Consider the following 20,703-nt stretch of genomic DNA (forward strand, 5'->3'; position numbering starts at 1 on the left):
AGCTTGAGATGGTGCGAGTTTCCTATTCTTGCGGTCCCTAAGGACTATTCCAAGAATATACTGCGTTTCTCCTTAATCTTTCATCTGGAATTGAGTAGACAACCAGATCTTAACAGATGATAATAACCTTACATCATTACCAATAAATAGAATGTCATCAGCATATAAGATCATAAAGACCACCACACTTCCCTGCACCTTCTTATACATGATTACTACTCAAAAAGTGCTATTTGATAGCTTGTAATTAACTCTTTTAAACACTTTTGAGTAGTAGTTATTACCTTTTAACTCAATTAGCATATTAAGTACCTTTGCAATCGTTTCTAATCAAATTGTGTAAGTTTTGGTGTTTTTGATAGTAATTTGATCACCAAAGCAATCCAAGATTGAGGAGAGTTCTATGGAATCCATGGCAAAGCAATTGGAAGCTCATTAACATGAAGAACCTAAGCTTTGAAGCTTTATAGTCCTTTTCCATAAGCAAATCATGAATGCAAGGAGGGAAAACAAAGAGAGAAATCTAACATGAAGAATTCAAGAGGATAGCAACTTTTGGACACTTTTGGAGCACTTCCTGGAGCCCATTTCATGTATACTATAAGTCGTTTCGAATCTTGGGAAGTCAAAAATCCAACGCTTCAAACGGTGCACGAATCGGAGTTGAAATGAAGAAGTTAGAGCCATTGGAAGCCGATCACACCAAGTTGAAGGCCAATTTTGCAGGCTGCAAAATCAGCCTTTGGCTGCGAAATCAGCCTTTGGCTGCGAAATGGTGACCTTCAGCTTGCAAAATTTTGCAGCCATCTTGCATGCCTGCAAAATCCTCTTGAGTGCTTCCAGATATTTGTGACCGACACTTTTAGATTTTTTTTTTCTTCAGGTATTTGATGTTTAAATCCTCATTTTCTCCATGTAATCCACCAATCATAGGATTCCTTAGTTATTAAGTAAGAACAAAGGGTGAATAACCTCATTTTTATTGTTTGTAATTTTTCAACAGACAGACATATCTCTCGAGAGCTTGTTCTCAGAGACAACTTTTAGTATAGTTTTGAAGGAAGTAAAATACAGAGTTTTACTCTGCCTTACCTACTCACTTTGATTGTATTTTTTTTACTAGCCAAACAAGCTCTGAGGATGTTTCCTCAGAGAATGAGTGGCTAGACTTTTTGTCTCTTGGAGCTAAGGTAGCTGGGTAAGGTGTCGAGTGCAAGAATTGGTAGTTTTGTTGTTTCAGTTGTTAATGAAGAAAGTGTGACCCGTTAATAGTTTCTATGTTTTTAGTTAACTTAAAACGCCTTTAATTCACCTGGGCCAACACTTGGTAAGGCAAGTGATCTCTGTCCATTGAGGTGCACTAATTTACCTCTTGTGAGCCTTTGGGAGGTGACTTGAAGGTAGGATTTTCTAGAATTGCCAACACTTGGTAAGCTTTTGTACTCTAAGGAGACATCCATTAGTTATCTCTTGCGAGCTTGAGAAGGGAAGTCCAAGGTTAAGAATCACCTTGAATGGCAAATGCTAGGTGAGAGGCACGAGCCATTGCAAGATGAATCAGTGAGAGGGATTTAGTGTTTGAATCGAATAAAAGGAAAGCATCTGTACAACACCGATTAGAGAATTAACTATATGTTAATTCTCTAATGCGAGGAAAAGATTCAAGTGACCGGAACTCTGTTTTTGCATGAGCCTGACCCCAGTGATCCTAAAACTCCAAGAAACGCTTTTCTTTATAAGTAATTCCCATTACTTTCCTTTTAGTTAGCTTAAAACCAATCCTTTTTCAACTAAAGTTTATGTCTTCTTTTGAAGCTAACCTTGAAATGAAAAACCATCAATTCAACTTTGAATTAGTATCAGTTGTAAGTTGAAAACCCTTCCCAATGAACGATCCTAGAGCCACTATGCTATACTAGCTAAGGCTATCCTAGCACATGGTGATATAGGTTATAAATTTTGTTGATTACTCCCATTTGAAGACCAAAATCAAGGTACACCAGCTGGGCACGTGAAACAAATGGCGCCGTTGCCGGGGAAGGTGCCAACTTCACAGTGATATTATTTCAAAGTACTTGTGATTTTCATCACAAGTTTGGTGATTCTTATTTCATTTTACTCACTCTTTTACTTGTTCATATTCTAATATATCTTTTAATTCAGTTTTAGTTAATTTTAGTCTTTTTGTAGTCTTGTTTTCTTTGGTTTTCTTCTATTTTTGTTTTTGTTACAGTTGATACTAGTTGTGTATGCCAAATTGGATACGAGATAGTGGAGGAAGGTTTGTGAAATGTGAAACACCTCATAACAAGGAATTGGAATTGAGCTTGAATATCATGGAAGCTACACCTGAAGATCAGCATAGTTTCCATGGTCATTAGGACAATCCCAATGCATTCAGATCAATGAGGGACCGCATGCATCCACCTCGTATGAGTGCACCATCATGTATAGTGCCCCCTACAGAGCAGCTAGTAATCAGACCACATATTGTTCCACTTCTACCAACTTTCCATGGGATGGAAAGTGAGAATCCCTATGCACATATCAAGGAATTTGAAGATGTTTGTAATACATTCCAAGAAGGAGGAGCTTCAATCGACTTGATGAGGCTTAAGCTATTTCCTTTTACTTTAAAGGATAAGGCCAAGATTTGGCTTAATTCTTTAAGGCCAAGGAGTATCCGTACTTGGACTGATTTGCAAGCTGAATTCCTCAAGAAATTTTTCCTTACTCACAGAACAAATGGCTTGAAAAGGCAAATTTCAAACTTCTCAGCTAAAGAGAATGAGAAATTCTATGAGTGTTGGGAAAGATACATGGAAGCCATTAATGCTTGTCCTCACCATGGTTTTGATACATGGCTATTGGTGAGTTACTTTTATGATGGGATGTCTTCCTCAATGAAACAACTCCTCGAGACAATGTGTGGAGGAGATTTCATGAGTAAGAATCCGGAGGAAGCCATGGATTTCTTGAGTTATGTGGCTGAAGTTTCAAGAGGATGGGATGAACCGAACAAAGGAGAAGTGGGGAAGATGAAGTCTCAACCGAATGCTTTCAATGCTAAGGCTGGGATGTACACCTTGAATGAAGATGTTGATATGAAAGCAAAGTTTGCAGTTATGACAAGAAGATTGGAGGAGCTAGAACTGAAAAATATACATGAAGTGCAAGCTGTTGCTGAAACACCAGTACAAGTCAAGCCATGTCCTATTTGTCAATCTTATGAACACTTGGTGGAGGAGTGCCCTATAATACCAGCTGCTAGAGAAATGTTTAGAGATCAAGCAAATTTCATTGGACAATTCAAGCCCAACAACAATGCTTCGTATGGAAATACTTACAACTCAAGTTGGAGGAATCATCCAAATTTTTCTTGGAAGCCAAGAGCACCTCAGTACCAATAGCCAGCTCAACCATCTCAACAAGCTTCAAGCCTTGAACAAGCAATAGTGAATCTAAGCAAGGTTGTGGGAGATTTTGTTGGAGATCAAAAAGCCATCAATGCTCAACTCAGTCAAAGAATTGACAGTGTAGAGAATACATTGAATAAAAGGATGGATGGGATGCAAAATGACTTATCTCAAAAGATAGATAATCTCCAATACTCAATCTCAAGGCTCACTAACTTGAACACAGTGCAAGAGAAGGGTAGATTTCCTTCTCAACCTCACCACAACCCCAAAGGTATCCATGAAGTGGAAACTCATGAGGGAAAATCCTCACAGGTGAGAGATGTAAAGGCCTTGATCACTCTAAGGAGTGGTAAAAAGGTTGAGTTGCCAACACCCAAGCCACATGTTGAAGAGGAAGAAGAAGAAGAGACAAAGAAGAGGGAGGAAATCAAGGTAAAGAAGAAAGATATCAGTGAAGGGAAAGAGGACCATGATTCAACAGTGATTGCAAATCCGGAGAAAGTGCTTATTAAGGAAGAAATGTTGAAGAAACACACCTCTCCACCTTTTCATCAAGCTTTGCATGGGAAAAATGGAATTAGAAATGCATCAGAAATTCTTGAAGCATTGAGACAAGTGAAAGTCAATATTCCATTGCTGGATATGATTAAACAAGTTCCAACATATGCAAAATTTCTAAAGGACTTGTGTACAATCAAAAGAGGGTTGAATGTGAACAAGAAAGCCTTCTTGATTGAGCAAGTAAGTGCTATCATACAATGTAAGTCTCCTTTGAAGTACAAAGATCCGGGATGTCCTACCATTTCAGTCATGATTGGAGGAAAGGTAGTGGAGAAAGCTTTGTTAAACTTGGGAGCAAGTGTGAATTTGCTACCATACTCTGTCTACAAGCAATTGGGACTTGGTGAATTAAAGCCAACATCAATCACTCTATCTCTAGCTGATAGATCAGTGAAAATTCCAAGGGGGATAATTGAAGATGTCTTAGTTCAAGTTGATAATTTCTACTATCCAATAGACTTCGTTGTTTTTTATACGGACCTAATTGTCAAGGAAGCTAATTATGTTCCTATCATCCTTGGAAGGCCATTCCTTGCTACCTCAAATGCAATTATAAATTGTAGGAATGGACTCATGCAACTCACTTTTAGCAACATGACACTGGAGCTCAATATCTTTTATATGTCTAAAAAGCTAATCAGTCCGGAAGAAGAAGAAGGTCCAGAAGAGGGAGGCATTATTGACACTCTAATGGAGGAGCACTATAATCAGAATATGCAAGACAAGTTGAATGAAAGTCTTGGGGATCTTGAAGAAGGGCTGCCTGAACCCTCAGATGTGCTTGCTACTCTACAAGGTTAGAGGAGGAGAGAAGAGATTCTGCCTTTGTTCAATAAAGAGGAGACACAAGAAGCTACTAAAGAAGAGACCCTAAAGCTCAATCTGAAGCCTCTGCCCACGGAGTTGAAATATACATACCTAGAAGAGAATAAACAATGCCTTGTTGTTATATCTTCATCTCTTACTAGTCCTCTGGAGAATTGTCTACTTGAAGTTCTCAAGAGGTGTAAGAAAGCAATAGGATGGCAAATATCTGACTTGAAAGGCATTAGTCCTTTGGTTTGTACACATCATATATACATGGAGGAAGAAGCTAAACCAATTCGCCAACCTCAAAGAAGATTGAATCCTCATTTGCAAGAGGTGGTGCGAACGGAGGTTCTGAAGCTACTTCAAGCAGGTATTATATACCCCATATTTGACAGCCCTTGGGTGAGTCCTACTCAAGTGGTACCAAAGAAGTCAGGGATTACGGTGGTTCAAAATGAAAAAAGAGAAGAAGTTGCTACACGCCTCACTTCAGGTTGGAGAGTGTGTATTGATTATAGAAAATTGAATGTTGTGACAAGAAAATATCATTTTCCATTGCCATTTATTGATCAAGTGTTGGAGAGAGTCTCTGGCCATCCTTTCTATTGTTTCTTGGATGGGTACTCCGGGTATTTTCAAATTGAAATTGATGTTGAAGATCAGGAGAAGACCACTTTCACATGTCCATTTGGAACATACGCCTACAAAAGAATGCCTTTTGGTTTATGCAATGCAACTGCAACATTCCAAAGATGTATGCTAAGTATCTTTAGTGATATGGTGGAGCGAATTATGGAGGTTTTCATGGATGACATCACCATATATGGAGGTACATTTGAAGAATGCTTAGTCAATTTAGAAGCGGTTCTAAACAGATGCATTGAAAATGACTTGGTGCTCAACTGGGAGAAATGCCATTTTATGGTACATCAAGGAATTGTCCTTGGCCATATCATCTCCGAGAAAGGCATTGAAGTTGATAAAGCAAAGGTGGAACTTATTGTCAAATTGCCATCCCCAACAACTGTAAAAGGAGTAAGACAATTCCTTGGCCATGCAGGGTTCTATAGGAGGTTTATAAAAGACTTCTCTAAGCTTTCAAAGCCTCTTTGTGAACTTTTGGCTAAGGATGCTAAGTTTATATGGAATGAAAGATGTCAAAAGAGTTTTGATCAATTGAAGCAATTTTTGACAACTGCTCCAATAGTGAGGGCTCCTAACTGGCAACTACCCTTTGAAGTAATGTGTGATGCTAGTGACTTTGCTATAGGAGCTGTGCTTGGCCAAAGAGAAGATGGAAAGCCCTATGTGATCTACTATGCAAGAAAGACATTGAACGAAGCTCAAAGGAATTACACAACTACAAAGAAAGAATTATTAGCTGTAGTGTTTGCCTTAGACAAGTTTTGTGCTTATCTAGTAGGGTCTTTCATCATTGTTTTCACTAACCATTCAGCCTTGAAGTATTTATTAACAAAGCAAGATGCAAAAGCAAGGTTGATTAGATGGATTCTTTTACTACAAGAGTTCGATCTCCAAATCAGAGATAAGAAAGGAGTGGAGAATGTGGTAGCTAACCACCTTTCAAGGTTGGCTATAGCACACAATTCCCATGTCTTACCTATTAATGATGACTTTCCTGAGGAATCACTTATGTTGCTAGCAAAAACTCCTTGGTATGCTCATATTTGTAACTATCTAATTATTGGTGAAGTTCCAAGTGAGTGGAAAGCACAAGACAGGAAGCACTTCTTTGCAAAGATCCATGCTTATTATTGGGAAGAGCCTTTCCTTTTCAAGTATTGTGTAGATCAAATAATAAGGAAGTGTATCCCTGAAGAAGAGCAACAAGGAATCCTCATCCATTGCCATGAAAGTGCATGTGGATGCCACTTTGCCTCTCAGAAAACAACCATGAAGGTGTTGCAATCAGGGTTTACTTGCCATCACTCTTCAAAGATGGCCACATCATGTGTAGGAGCTGTGATAGATGCCAAAGGCTCGGGAAGCTAACAAAAAGAAATGAAATGCCCATGAACCCCATTCTAATAGTTGATCTCTTTGATGTTTGGGGCATTGACTTCATGGGACCTTTCCCAATGTCTTTTGGTAACTCTTATATCTTGGTGGGGGTGGATTATGTTTCTAAGTGGGTTGAGGCAATCCCTTGTAAACACAATGATCATAGGGTGGTTCTCATGTTTCTCAAAGAGAATATCTTCTCAAGATTTGGGGTGCCCAAGGCCATAATCAGTGATGGAGGTACTCATTTTTGCAACAGACCTTTTGAAACCCTATTAGCCAAGTATGGAGTGAAGCATAAGGTAGCTACACCTTATCACCCTCAGACTTCCGGGCAAGTTGAGCTAGAAAACAAGGAAATCAAGAACATATTGATGAAGGTGGTGAACACGAGCAGAAGAGATTGGTCTATTAAGCTCCATGATTCACTATGGGCATATAGAACAGTTTACAAGACTATTCTTGGCATGTCTCCCTATCGCCTAGTCTATGGCAAAGCATGTCATCTCCCTGTGGAAGTTGAATATAAGGCTTGGTAGGCAATAAAGAAGTTAAACATGGACTTGATCAGAGCCGGGGCAAAGAGGTGCTTAGACCTTAATGAGATGGAGGAATTAAGAAATGATGCTTACATCAATTCCAAAGTTGCAAAACAGAGGATGAAGAGGTGGCATGATCAATTAATCTCCAACAAAGAATTCCAGAAATGACAAAGAGTCTTACTCTATGACTCAAGGCTCCATATCTTTCTTGGGAAGTTGAAGTCAAGGTGGATAGGCCCTTTCATTATTCACCAAGTGCATCTCAATGGAGTGGTGGAATTACTGAATTCCAACAGCATAGACACTTTTAAAGTCAATGGTCATCGTCTCAAGCCATTCATTGAGCCATTCAAGCAAGAAAATGAGGAGATCAACCTCCTTGAGCCACAGAAAGCCTAATCAGAAAAGGGTTAAATGGACTTGGTTTCACCAAAGTCCATATCTTTTGTTTAATTTTGTTAATTTAAAAGCTTTATTATTTCTTTTGATTTTAATTTTAGGTCTTAAGTTGTGTTATTTATATGTAACTTAGACTTTTTTAATGATCTAATTTAGGAGGAATTGCAAAGAAAGAGAAGGAAGGTCTCAGGGAGCCAAAAGGAGTTCAAAAGCAAGGAAAATTCATGGTCTGCGAAATTTCGCAGCCCAAAAGAGGGCCCTGCGAAAATGGCCATTAGCTGCGAAATAATTTCGCAGCCCCAAGAAGCCCGCTACGAATTTCGCAGCCCCATGCCCCCCCTCTGCGAAAATTTTCGCTGCTGCGAAACACCCCCTTGGCACACGAGTGCCATTTCACAGCTGTGAAATGCTCTGCAAAATCCCTAATGCCTTAAAATTTTCATTTTCGCAGCCATAGCCCCATTTCGCAGCTGCGAAACCACCCCTTGGCACACGAGTGCCATTTCGCAGCCCCCCTTCATTTCGTAGCTGCGAAATGGGCTGCAAAAAGGCCCATCCGCTGCGAAATCGACCCCCTGCTGCGAAATCGCCTCTTCGCTGCGAAAACTCCAACCGTCCCTTGGCATCTATTTTTAAACCTTATAAATTCCACATTTCATTTTAAATCGGCCATTTGAACTTCCCTTAGGTGCCAAAGAGGAGCCAAGCCAGACCACCCTTCCATCTGACCCCCATCTGAGCCCAAGCCTCACACGCACCTCCGGCTACCTTCTCTAACATAGCCATAGCAAAAACCCGAGGAACTAAGTCCTCGTCTCCTTCAAGCCGCCTCAGAGCCCCAAGAAAGACCCCTATTCAAGGCTCCATACCCGAGCCTCCACAACCACTGGTCGTCCCACCTCCAGTTGAGGACGCACCCTTGAGTCCTCCTTCAAGGCGATATGAGACAAGGAGGCCACCCACCACACCCGGGGCAAGTTCTTCCCGAGCCAAAAAGCCAGGTAGCCGTCCCCCAAAGAAGAAAGCCAGTGTATCAGCACCGCTTGAGCCATCAGAGTAGCCTTCAGAGCCTCCATCAGAGCCTCAGCCATCTCAGCCACCAGCCATAGAGTCTCAAATTCCCTCAAGCATGACTCCTGAGGTGGTTATCAAACGTCTTATGGTCACTCAGCCACCCATTGAGGGTAGCTTGGATTGTCAGGCTAGGCCATTCCACTCCGAGCTTTGCTTTGACACAACTACTTTCAAACTTCAGCCAGAGCTCAGGGATTCCTTCCATCTACTGCAAAGGTACCATATGGAGCACTTGATGACTCCCAGGGATTTTTTCTATCCCCGTGTAGCATTGGACTTTTATCAGTTTACGACTACACACCAGGTCCGGGATCCTACTGTTATCCACTTCACCATAGATGGACACCATTGTATTCTGGGAGCTAGACACATAGTAGAGGCCCTGCGCATTCTGATTACTACCAAAAAGTGCTATTTTGTAGACCTAATTATAATGGTTTTAAGCACCTTTGAGTAGTAATCATATTCATTTAAACCAATTAATTCATTAAGGTCCTTAGTAATTGGTTTTAACCATTTTGTGACAAGTTTACATGTTTTTATCAGCTTATGAATCGATTCAAGCATGCCAAATGATGGAGGAGCTACTTGGACAAGTTAAAGCAAGGATTTTGGACATTTACAAGCTTGAATTTCAAGTGGAAACACGAGCACAAGCAAAGAGAAGCAAAGAGGAAAAGCAAGCAAAGTGAAGAGAAGCAAAGAGGACAGCAGCTGCAGTCTTCTTTCGCACTTTTGGAGCACTTTCCGAAGTCCATTTTTTACATGCTATATACCATTTCAAAGCTCTGGAAGTCAAGAATCCAACGCTTCAAACCATGCACGATTTGGAGCTGAAATGAGGAAGATATGGCCTTCGGAAGCCAACTTCTCCAGGTTATGCGAAAATTTCGCATTCCACAAGGTGTTATGCGAAATTCGCATAACATTCGCATAACATTCGCATAACCCATGCGTGTTGCGAATTTTGCTCTGTTTTTACCGACTCCACTTTAGATATTTTCCTTTGTATTTTGTGATGTAATTTCCTTTCTTATCCTTGTAACTAACCAATCACAAGCTTTTGCTTTTGTAAAGACTTTATAAGGGGTGGAAATCACCTCTTGGAAAATATAGAATATAGAATATAGAATAATAGGTTACGTTTTACACTTAGAAAATAGGGGAGAGCTCTCTCGTTTCTCTTTTCTCTTTGCTATTTTATTTTCTTAGTAGCCAAACGGCCTCTGAGGGCTTTTCCTCAAAAGATGATTGGCTAAAACTTTTAGTTTCTCAAAGTATGGATGTTATGTGATGGCTTGGATGCAATCCCATGGAAATTTCTCGCACCCAGAAGGTAAGGTAGTCGTTTTTCATTAATGGTTCATTAATGCAAAGTTTGGTTTTTATTTCCTTTGGACAACTTCCAATGGCCAATACTTGATAAGCTTTTGGATTTCTATCCATTAGTTATCTCCTACGAGCTATTGGAAGGTGAGGTTTTCAATTCCAAGTTTTGTATTAATCCATTAGAACCAATTTCAATGGCCATTGAAAGGTGAGTTTATCACCTAGAATGACTTTGAGTTGCCAATATTTGGTAAGCTTTTGGCTTTAGACCATTAGTTATCTCTTACGAGCCATTCAAAGGAAGTCTAAGGTGAATAACCATTGATGAAATACACTACCATCTGTTTTGTCATTTTAAAGGATTAAAACTTGATTTGCTAAATCCATACCGGTTCGGGAAGCAAGCATCACCATAGTTGCAACCCCAACGCGAGGAGCCTATCCTGAGATTTCCAATTTGCATAAGAGCCAGAGCATAGCTATCCTATCTTTGAGAAACTTGTTTTTACACCCTTTCATTTTAGTCTTTAATGTTAGCTTAGATTAGTTTAAATCTTTCTAAAACATTTACATCTTCTTTTAAAGCTAACATCCATAAGAAAATCACCTATTTTCCTAATTTGAATATCACTAGTGTTTGCGAAAACCCTTCCCAGTGAACGATCCTAGAACCACTATGCTATAGTAGCTTGGCTACTTTAGTAATAGTATTCAAGGTATAAATTTTGTTGATACGCCTTTAAAGCTAAGCTACCATGAGTTGAATCACATTCCCTACGAGCCAGCACATCCAGAGGATTATCGAGTTTGGACTCATCCTTCCCAGAGCCACATAGTTCATATTATGTCCAGAGGGGCATCCACACACCAGTATCTGTTGAGGAAGGAGCTCCCTCCCAGCATGTTCTTTATAGATGCACTCCTACGCCATAACATCTTTCCACTTCAACATTGGGTGCAGAGGAGAGGAGTTTTGCTAGAGGCATTGTTCAGAATATCAAAGGGATTCTTCTTTGGCCCTCATCATCTCATTATGGCAGCTCTTCTGTACTTTGAAGAGAAGGTCCATAGGAAGAAGCTACTCAGAGTGGATGCTATTCCACTTCTCTTCCCCAGATTACTATGTCAGATTCTGGAGCACTTGGGGTACCCATCTGAGCCTCAGCTTGAGCGCAGACGCATTTGCCGAGAGATATTCACTCTCAAAAAATGGATGAGTATGATAGCCTATGGTGCAGAGCTAGGAGCCCCAGCTAGACCAGAGCATCTAGAAATTTCACATCATGAGCAGCCAGAGGAGCCACAGCTGGTTGAGATACCAACTGACATGAGAGCACCTGCCCCTACAGTGCCCTCTACAAAGCCTATACTTGAGGTTACACCCTCTGCTCCTCCTACCACACCACGGACTCCCCCTGTTATTCCATCTATATCAGAGCCCCCTCCTTCATCTGAGCCTAGGATCGCCATATCCATTTCTGAGTACAGAGGCCTATGTCACACTTTGCAGGCATTAACCACTTCTCAGAGCATCCTCACTCAGCAGATGACAGCTCTTCATGCTCATCAAGAGCAGATTATCGCCACTCAGACCCAGCATACTGCCATCTTGAGGCAGATTCAGCACCATCTGGCTATTTTATCGACTCCTGAGCACCCCATTCCTATCCTATCAGAGGCCACGGATCCATCACAAGCCCCTCCTCTCGTAGAGCAGACTATACCCCCTGAGGAGCCGACTAAAGGAGAGACAGAGGCATCCACCTCGAGCATTCCGACCTTTGCAGCTGAGCCATCATCTCCACATCATCCTCCCACCACTATCTGATCATTTTCATAGTTTCCTTTATGTATTTCCTTACTATAGTAGAACTTGTAATCCCATGCTTTTGATGTTTTATATATTAGGATTGGTTGTATTACTTGTTTTGATTTATAGTGTACTTTCATGAAGTAATATAAATCTATCATTTTTTAGTACTCTTGGCATTATTTTATTTTAATTCCTCTACTCATATCTTTTATTGTTTTTGAAACATGTGGTTTCTCCTATTCTACTCGAACTTCATACCATTCAGGAGGCACCACTTCCTCCCTGTAATTTCAATCGCTCATGCCACACTGAGGACAATGTTCAGCTTGGTTGGGGGGAGAGTTGAGGAAGGAAGTTTTTGTTGTTAATGCTAAGTTATTTTGGTAACTTAGTTGCTTTTTGCTTAATTTTTAAATTTTTTTTTTAAAAGTTTTTATTCTACTCTCCATGGTTATTAAGGAAAAATTCTCAAATTAAAATGAGAGAAATCGAATTTATGTTTTTACTTGACTTAGAGTTTGTATTATGCTTACTAAAGTTGATGAATTATTGAACTTCTATTGAATTCAACCTTAGTTCTTCCACTTTAAGCTATTCACATACTGTGCACACTAGGTTCCGATTATAAGATGAAAAGCTATCACCCTCTTGACTTAGGAAAATTTTAGACTTGGTACCTTTGACCTCATTTTAATAGTGTTGGGACACCTTATAAAAGGCCAATGAACCTTTGAAAAAAAGAAAAAGAAAAATGTTGCTTGCCTTGAAACCCGAGCAAGGTCTGAGGGGTATATGGTGAAAATCTTTAAAACCTGGTGCCCTAAGCCTTAATTGGTTGGGAGTCACCGACCTCAATGCTCGTTACAAGGGTGAATAGGTGGAGTTTAACATACTGTAGGTGCTTGGGTATTAAAATTCATTCTCAAAAGTCGGGGGTAAAATCCGAGGAGTTAGTGGTTGAAAGATCCTTAAAGCTTGATGCCCTCTACCTTAATTAGTTAGGAGTCATCGATGGACCCCCGTTACATGGACAATTTAGAAAAAAATACCTTTAAGCCTTGTACTCCTACAAGAAAAAAAATGTGAAATAAAAGGGTGCGTTCTTAGCCTATTAAATTTTGTTAGTTTGCTAAGCGTTGAAAAAGAACTAGGTTGGGGGGAGAGATTAGTTTAACATACTATATTCGGAAGCTATCAAGTAACACTTAGATTTTAGTGGAAGAGTAAGGTTTGGTCCTTTGGAAATGGAAATGATTTTAAAGCTTTAATTTGCATAATGCCTTCTCTTTATGAATTGTGACTAGGTAAAGTATTTGATAACTCTTGCTGAAATTTGAGTTCTATATCTTTAATGTCCGATGTGAGAGCTTGATCATCATGCCACTTAAAATTTTTTGAAGTGATCAGCATGATTTTATAAAGTATATTACTGTTTAGTTTACTTTTTCTCTCCTTTATTGCTAAGAGACTAGCAATATGTCGGTTGGGGGGAGTGATTACTACTCAAAAAGTATTATTTTGTGGCTTGTAATTAACTCTTTTAAACACTTTTGAGTAGTAGTTATTACCTTTTAACTCAATTAGCATATTAAGTACCTTTGCAATTGTTTCTAATCAAATTGTGTAAGTTTTGGTGCTTTTGATAGTAATTTGATCACCAAAGCAATCCAAGATTGAGGAGAGTTCTATGGAATCCATGGCAAAGCAATTGGAAGTTCATTAACATGAAGAACCTAAGATTTGAAGCTTTATAGTCCTTTGCCATAAGCAAATCATGAATGCAAGGAGGGAAAGCAAAGAGAGAAATCTAACATGAAGAATTCAAGAGGACAGCAACTGTTGGACACTTTTGGAGCACTTCCTGGAGCCCATTTCATGCATACTATATTTTGTTTTAAAGCTCAGGAAGTCAGCAATTCAACGCTTCAAATGGTGCGCGAATCGGAGTTGAAATGAAGAAGTTAGAGCCATTGGAAGCCGATCACACCAAGCTAAAGGCCAATTTCGCAAGTTGCGAAATCAGCCTTTAGCTGCGAAATGGTGACCTTTAGTTTGCAAAATTTCACAGCCATCTTGCATGCCTGTGAAATCCTCCTGAGTGCTTCCAGATATTTGCTACCGACACTTTTAGATTTTTTTTTTCTTCAGATATTTGATGTTTAAATCCCCATTTTCTCCTTGTAATCCACCAATCATAGGATTCCTTAGTTATTAAGTAAGAACAAAGGGTGAATAACCTCATTTTTATTGTTTGTAATTTTTCAACAGACAGACATATCTCTCGAGAGCTTGTTCTCAGATACAACTTTTTGTATAGTTTTGAAGGAAGTAAAATACAGAGTTTTACTCTACCTTACCTACTCACTTTGATTGTATTTTTTTTACTAGCCAAACAAGCTCTGAGGATGTTTCCTCAGAGAATGAGTGGCTAGACTTTTTGTCTCTTGGAGCTAAGGTAGCTAGGTAAGGTGTCGAGTGCAAGAATTGGTAGTTTTGTTGTTTCAGTTGTTAATGAAGAGAAAGTGTGACCCGTTAATGGTTTCTATGTTTTTAGTTAACTTAAAACGCCTTTAATTCACCTGGGCCAACACTTGGTAAGGCAAGTGATCTCTGTCCATTGAGATGCACTAATTTACCTCTTGCGAGCCTTTGGGAGGTGACTTGAAGGTAGGATTTTCTAGAATTGCCAACACTTGGTAAGCTTTTGTACTCTAAGGAGACATCCATTAGTTATCTCTTGCGAGCTTGAGAAGGGAAGTCCAAGGTTAAGAATCACCTTGAATGGAAAATGCTAGGTGAGAAGCACGAGCCATTGCAAGATGAATCAATGATAGGGATTTAGTGTTTGAATCCAATAAAAGGGAAGCATCTATACAACACCGATTAGAGAATTAACTTTATGTTAATTCTCTAATGCGAGGAAAAGATTCAAGTGACCGGAACTCTGTTTTTACATGAGGAGCCTGACCCCAGTGATCCTAAAACTCCAAGAAACGCTTTTCTTTATAAGTAATTCCCATTACTTTCCTTTTAGTTAGCTTAAAACCAATCCTTTTTCAACTAAAGTTTCTGTTTTCTTTTGAAGCTAACCTTGAAATGAAAAACCATCAATTCAACTTTGAATTAGTATCAGTTGTAAGTTGAAAACCCTTCCTAGTGAACGATCCTAGAGCCACTATGCTATACTAGCTAAGGCTATCCTAGCACATGGTGATATAGGTTATAAATTTTGTTGATTACTCCCGTTTGAAGACCAAAATCAAGGTACACCAGCTGGGCACGTGAAACAATTGATCAACATACCTTTATGTTTAGCCCTTAGCCCATGTAAGTGGGACCACTTTAGGTGATTCTAGTAATTCATGTCTACTTTAAGTGTGTAACTAAGATACTTGACATCAATGTTACCAAGTGAAGAGTTCCATCTTTAGGATTGGCCACTCCCACTACAAATATATATAGTCTTGTTCATAAAGGATAATCCATATCCCTTGATTCCTTGGGCCACCCCATCTTTAGGATGGTGATGGGCCCAAAATCAAGATGGGCTCGATCTTAGAGGCTATGGGCTTGCCTATGGCCCGCTCCTACTTAATATTTTGGAAGAGAGACTTTAAGATCATTTTGGTAACTATCTTAAAATAAATTATCTATCATGAGAATTTTCAAACTTTTATTTATTACTTGAATTGAGACTCCTATGCCAAATAGGGATATTTTTCATATTCCTTATCCTTGAACTTTCCTTTTCAGACTAAATGGTTTCCTCATTCTCTCGAGGGAGAGAGGGGGGGGGGAGTCTGGAGAACCACATAACCCAAATAAAGGAAAGTCCCAAAAGGAACCAATTTCTTAAATAAATAATAGTAGAAATAAAAATAATGAAAATTTATTTTTTTAAGAAAATCCAAAATTAGCATTTTAATTTATTTTATTTGAAAGAATATCTTGGTAAGTTATCTTAATCATGAATTATCTATCATATATTTTTCCAAAAAATATTTATTTCTTTAAATTAGAATCTTGTGCTAAACAGGAAATATTTTATTTCATAAAAACTTGGAAAAACCAAACATCTTCCTTAAAATAAAAAGATTCTTAGAGATCTAAAATTTAAAAAGATTAATTTTGAAAAAAAAACATCTCTAAGAGTTTAATTTGAAAAGGAAGTAAGTTCCTTATTTCTTTCCAAATTGTCTTTACTTAAAATAAAAAATTCCTAATTCCTAGCACATTCCAATTTAATAAATTATCTAAAATAAGGAAAAAAAAATGAAAATTCATTAACTTAAGAATACCAAAATATATTCTATGCCAAAAATAAAAAAGTATAAAAGACATTAAAGGAAATTAAATAAATAATTTCCATGGCCTTAGGGATCCTATTGCAAATTTGGTAATTAAAATTTGGATAAAATCCAAATTACTAAAATAGCCCTGTAACCAAAGATAGGGTTAGTGAAAAAAAAAACCCAATGGGCCCAAAAAAATGAGCCCAAAAAGAGGCCAAAAAAAAAAAAAAAAAACTGAACCCAATTAACCAAAAACAATTTGGCTTGAACTCCATCCCGTAATTGTAAGCCCTTTGCACAACCTTGCTTCAATCAACTATATCTCTGCCATTTGAACTCCAAATTGTGATATGTTTGAAGCCTTAGATTTCTAACTTCCTAAGCTTGAAAATCATATGTTCTTTGCCCCAAAAAGCTCAAGGTAGGTAGCCCCAATTTTGATTTGAAGTCAACGTCACTGTGCAACCATGCTCTTTGTGCAACCTTGCTTCAATTGGTTATAACTCCCTCATTTCAACTCTGAATTGAGATATGTTTGAAGCGTTGGATTCATGAATTCCTAAGCTTCAATACCATAGGTGACTTGCTATAATAAAATTACAATAATTCATCCTAATTTTAAATTAAATATGATAAAATTGTGCTGCCAAGGATCTCAAATCAAGAACTTCTAAGATTCTTTCTTTTCCCTTAAATCACCATAGGAACTTATAAAAGAAACTTTAAGAATCCTTCTTTTCTCTTTTCCAACAAGGGCATGTGTGTGAACGCATTTTGATGCTTTGGATTTCTTCCATACTCTCCATAGGTTACAAAGAATGATAAAAAAAGAAAATGGATTTTTACTACAAATCCTATACTCCAAAGATTTGAAGTTTACATATCATTCTAAGATAAAAATGAGATTATTAAAAAAAAAACAAAAAACCTATGCCTTTTATGAGGCTTACAACCCATCTATAAAAATTAAAAACTAATCCAAGTAATTATGACATCCCTAATAAAAAGCAATCACAATTATAACCATCATATTATAACAAGATCATAATAAAGAACGCACATTAATTATCCCTAGGGCCATGGGATAAACAAAAACCTTGAAAAAACAAGTTAGCACACCCTAGAATGGTTCTAGCACGATTACTAACCTATGGCTCTGATACCAATTGATGGGAAAAACTCTAGGAACATGCATAACTATCCTAGGCTTTTTCTAAATCCTACGCACAGCGGAAAAATAATATTTTTATACTTTAAAGGGATTTGAAAAGTGATAACGAAAACCATACCTCATATTCGAATGTTCCAAAATCAAATCCACATGGTGAAGATGAAGATCGAAAGCGTAGAAGTCTCGTAAATTCAAAGTCTTCCACCCGATGGCTCGAAACTTCATCTTGGCACACTTTCGGTGGGGAGGAAAAGAGGGTGGATGTTATAGCTCTCAATCTCTCTGGATGGTGGGAGACAAAAACTATGGAAACCCTAACCCTTAGGGGGTATTTATAAGGTTCCTAAGTGGGCTTAAGTGACTTGAGCCCACATGGGCTTGGGTCACTTAATCTAGCCTAAAATGGGTCTTAATTGATTATTAATCCAACAGGGCTTACTAATTAATCAATTAACCCAATCCAAATACCTTGTTCACTTACCCCTATGCAATCTTGCATAATTACCAAAACACCCTTATGCACAAAAGTGAACCTAGAGCCAATCTGACCCTCATAACCCATGCCAACAAGGTAAATGAGCTTAGAGCGGGGTCCATTGGGACACATAGGAATACTGGATCCCTCATAATCCAATTCTAAATTTGATTCAACATCCCACTATAGAGAATCAACTTAATTCTAGTATCCTATGTAAATAACAATGAGACACCAAGTGCTCGGGTCTGTGACCTACTATCCATTGTGTTTAGTCTCCCCATGAACCGGTGTCTGTAGTCTAACTAAGTGAAAGCTATCAGCTTTTCAAGACTACCTCTACCATTCTTGAGTTACAGATCATCCTATTGTATGTTTAATTGACATACCTTAGCTCTCAAAGAGCCTATGTCAAGTTCCACTCAAGGAACTACTATGGCCATAGTTTCCATGAACATACCTCCTTGGGATAACCCAAGGGGACACAATGTCTTAATCCCAAGAGATATCATGGTGCCTCTATTGAGAATACTTATTGCTACCAGTTTCCATCAACAATGACCCAATCCATAGGGAATATATGATCAACTTACAATCTCACCCGTAAGTCAAAGTCATTGCTAACTTTAGCACAAACTCAATATTCTCTCAAGGTTGAGAGACAACATAATGAAGCAACTGGGTGAGGTCATGACTACTTGATAGCCTTAATTCATGACTCATCATAGGTCCTGTCCAATGTGTAACCATACACACTAGTGCACTCACCATGGAAAACCCATCCCGATAGCCAAGACCAGTCATCCCTCCAATTAGGAATTCATTATTTATTTAATGATGTTCCAGTTTCACGTTTATCTATCCTTATTCCATGTATTATACTTTATGAGCATTCTTGCTTGCCTCTTTTGCATTATACGTGACTTAAGTACATTAGAAGTTGGACAGAAGATCTAAGTCATGGGTTCCTTGCAAAAATATGACCTATTCACAACCGGTTCATGGGTTTAGGCAACCCATTAGAGGTTGTAGTGCACTACCTCCTAATTGGAGGGATGGCTGGTCTTGGTTATTAGGATGGGTTTCCCATGGTGAGTGCACTAGTGTGTATGGTTACACATTGGACATGACCTACAGTGAGTCATGAATTAAGGATATTAAGTAGTCATGACCTCACCAAGCTGCTTCATTGTGTTGTCTCTCAACTTTGAGAGAATATTGAGCTTGTGCTAAAGTTAGCAATGACTTTGACCAACAGGTGAGATTGTAAGCTGATCATATATTCCCTATGGATTGGGTCATTCTTGATGGAAGTTGGTAGCAATAGGTATTCTCAATAGAGGCACCATGATATCTCTTGGGATTAAGACAGTGTGTCCCCTTGGGTGATCCTAAGAAGGTGTGTTCATGGAAACTGTAGTCATAGTAGTTCCTTAAATGGAACTTGACATAGGCTCCTTGAGAGCTAAAAAAATGCCAATTTAACACACAATAGGAGGATTTGTAACTCAAGGATGGTAGGGGTAGTCTTGAAAGGCTGATAGTTTTCACCTTGTTAGACAATAGACACTAGTTCATGGGAGACTAAACACAATGGATAGCAGGTCATGGACCTAAGCACTTGGTGTCTCGTTGTTATTTACATACTAGAGTTCAATTGATTCTCTGTAGTGGGATATTGAATCAACTTTATAATTAGATTCTGAGGTATCCAATATTCCTATGGGTCCCAATGGTCCCCACTTTGAGCTCATATACCTTGTTGACACGGATTATGAGGGTCAGATTGGCTCTAAGTTCACTTTTGTGCATAAGGGAGTTTTGGTAACTATGCAAGGTTACACATGGGAAAGTGAACAAGGTCTCTAGATTGGGCTAATTGATTAATTAGTAAGCCTTATTGGGTTAATTAATCAATTAGGACCCGTTTTGGGCTAGATTAAGTGACCCAAGCCCATGTGGGCTCAAGTCACTTAAGCCCACTTAGGAACCCTATAAATACCCCTTAGGGGTTAGGGTTTCTATAGTTTTGTCTTCCACTATCCATAGAGATTGAGAGCCATAACATCCACACTCTTTTCCTCTTAACCAGAAGTGTGCCAAGATCAAGCTTCAAGTAATTAGGCGAAAAACTTCAGTTTACGAGACTTCTGCTATTTCGATCTTCATCTACATTGATTAAAATCGATTCGAGAACATTTGGATCAAAGGTATGTGTCTTTATTCTCTAGATCTATCTTTTCTATGGTATTCTTATTATTTTTAAATACCTATTTATCCGTTGCGATAGATTTAAAGAGCCTAGGATAGATTTGCGTGCACCCTACACGATCTAGGGTATGGGAATAGAGTAATTCGAGGTTCCTAACAAATCAGTCATGACAACTCAATTTATTTTCAATTTAGATCACACTTGTACAATGGGTCATGTCATTATCTTATTTGATTTTCATCACAAACTAAATCCAATCAGATAGGTCCCGATAGTTCAATTTCGGTTTTGGTGTAGACCAGACCTATATGATCGGTCACGTCGTCATGTCTAGTTTTCATAACAGTTGGCACCTGATCTAATTAGTAAAAATAATTCAATATCGTTTTTGGTGTAGACAATACATGTACTATCCATCACGTCATTGTCCTATCTGGTTTTCGTCACATATGGTACCCAATCTGATCGGTCATGGCAACTTAGTTTCGTTTTCGGCATTAACTGCACCTGTACGATCGATCATGTCATTGCCCTGTCTTATTTTAGTGACATACTGCACTAGATCAGGTAGGTCTCAATAGTTC

General features: G+C 38.6%; 1 non-coding gene across 1 annotated transcript; it reads left to right on the forward strand.

Moving 5' to 3' along the window:
- The first annotated feature begins 17,312 nt into the window (after positions 1 to 17,312).
- MIR845E (microRNA MIR845e) lies at positions 17,313 to 17,443 on the forward strand. The gene has a single exon (NR_127866.1). It is a non-coding gene; the product is annotated as a microRNA MIR845e (primary transcript).
- The last annotated feature ends 3,260 nt before the right edge of the window (positions 17,444 to 20,703 follow it).

Source organism: Vitis vinifera, chromosome 5 (assembly GCF_030704535.1).
Source record: "Vitis vinifera cultivar Pinot Noir 40024 chromosome 5, ASM3070453v1".
Taxonomy (NCBI): Eukaryota; Viridiplantae; Streptophyta; class Magnoliopsida; order Vitales; family Vitaceae; genus Vitis; species Vitis vinifera.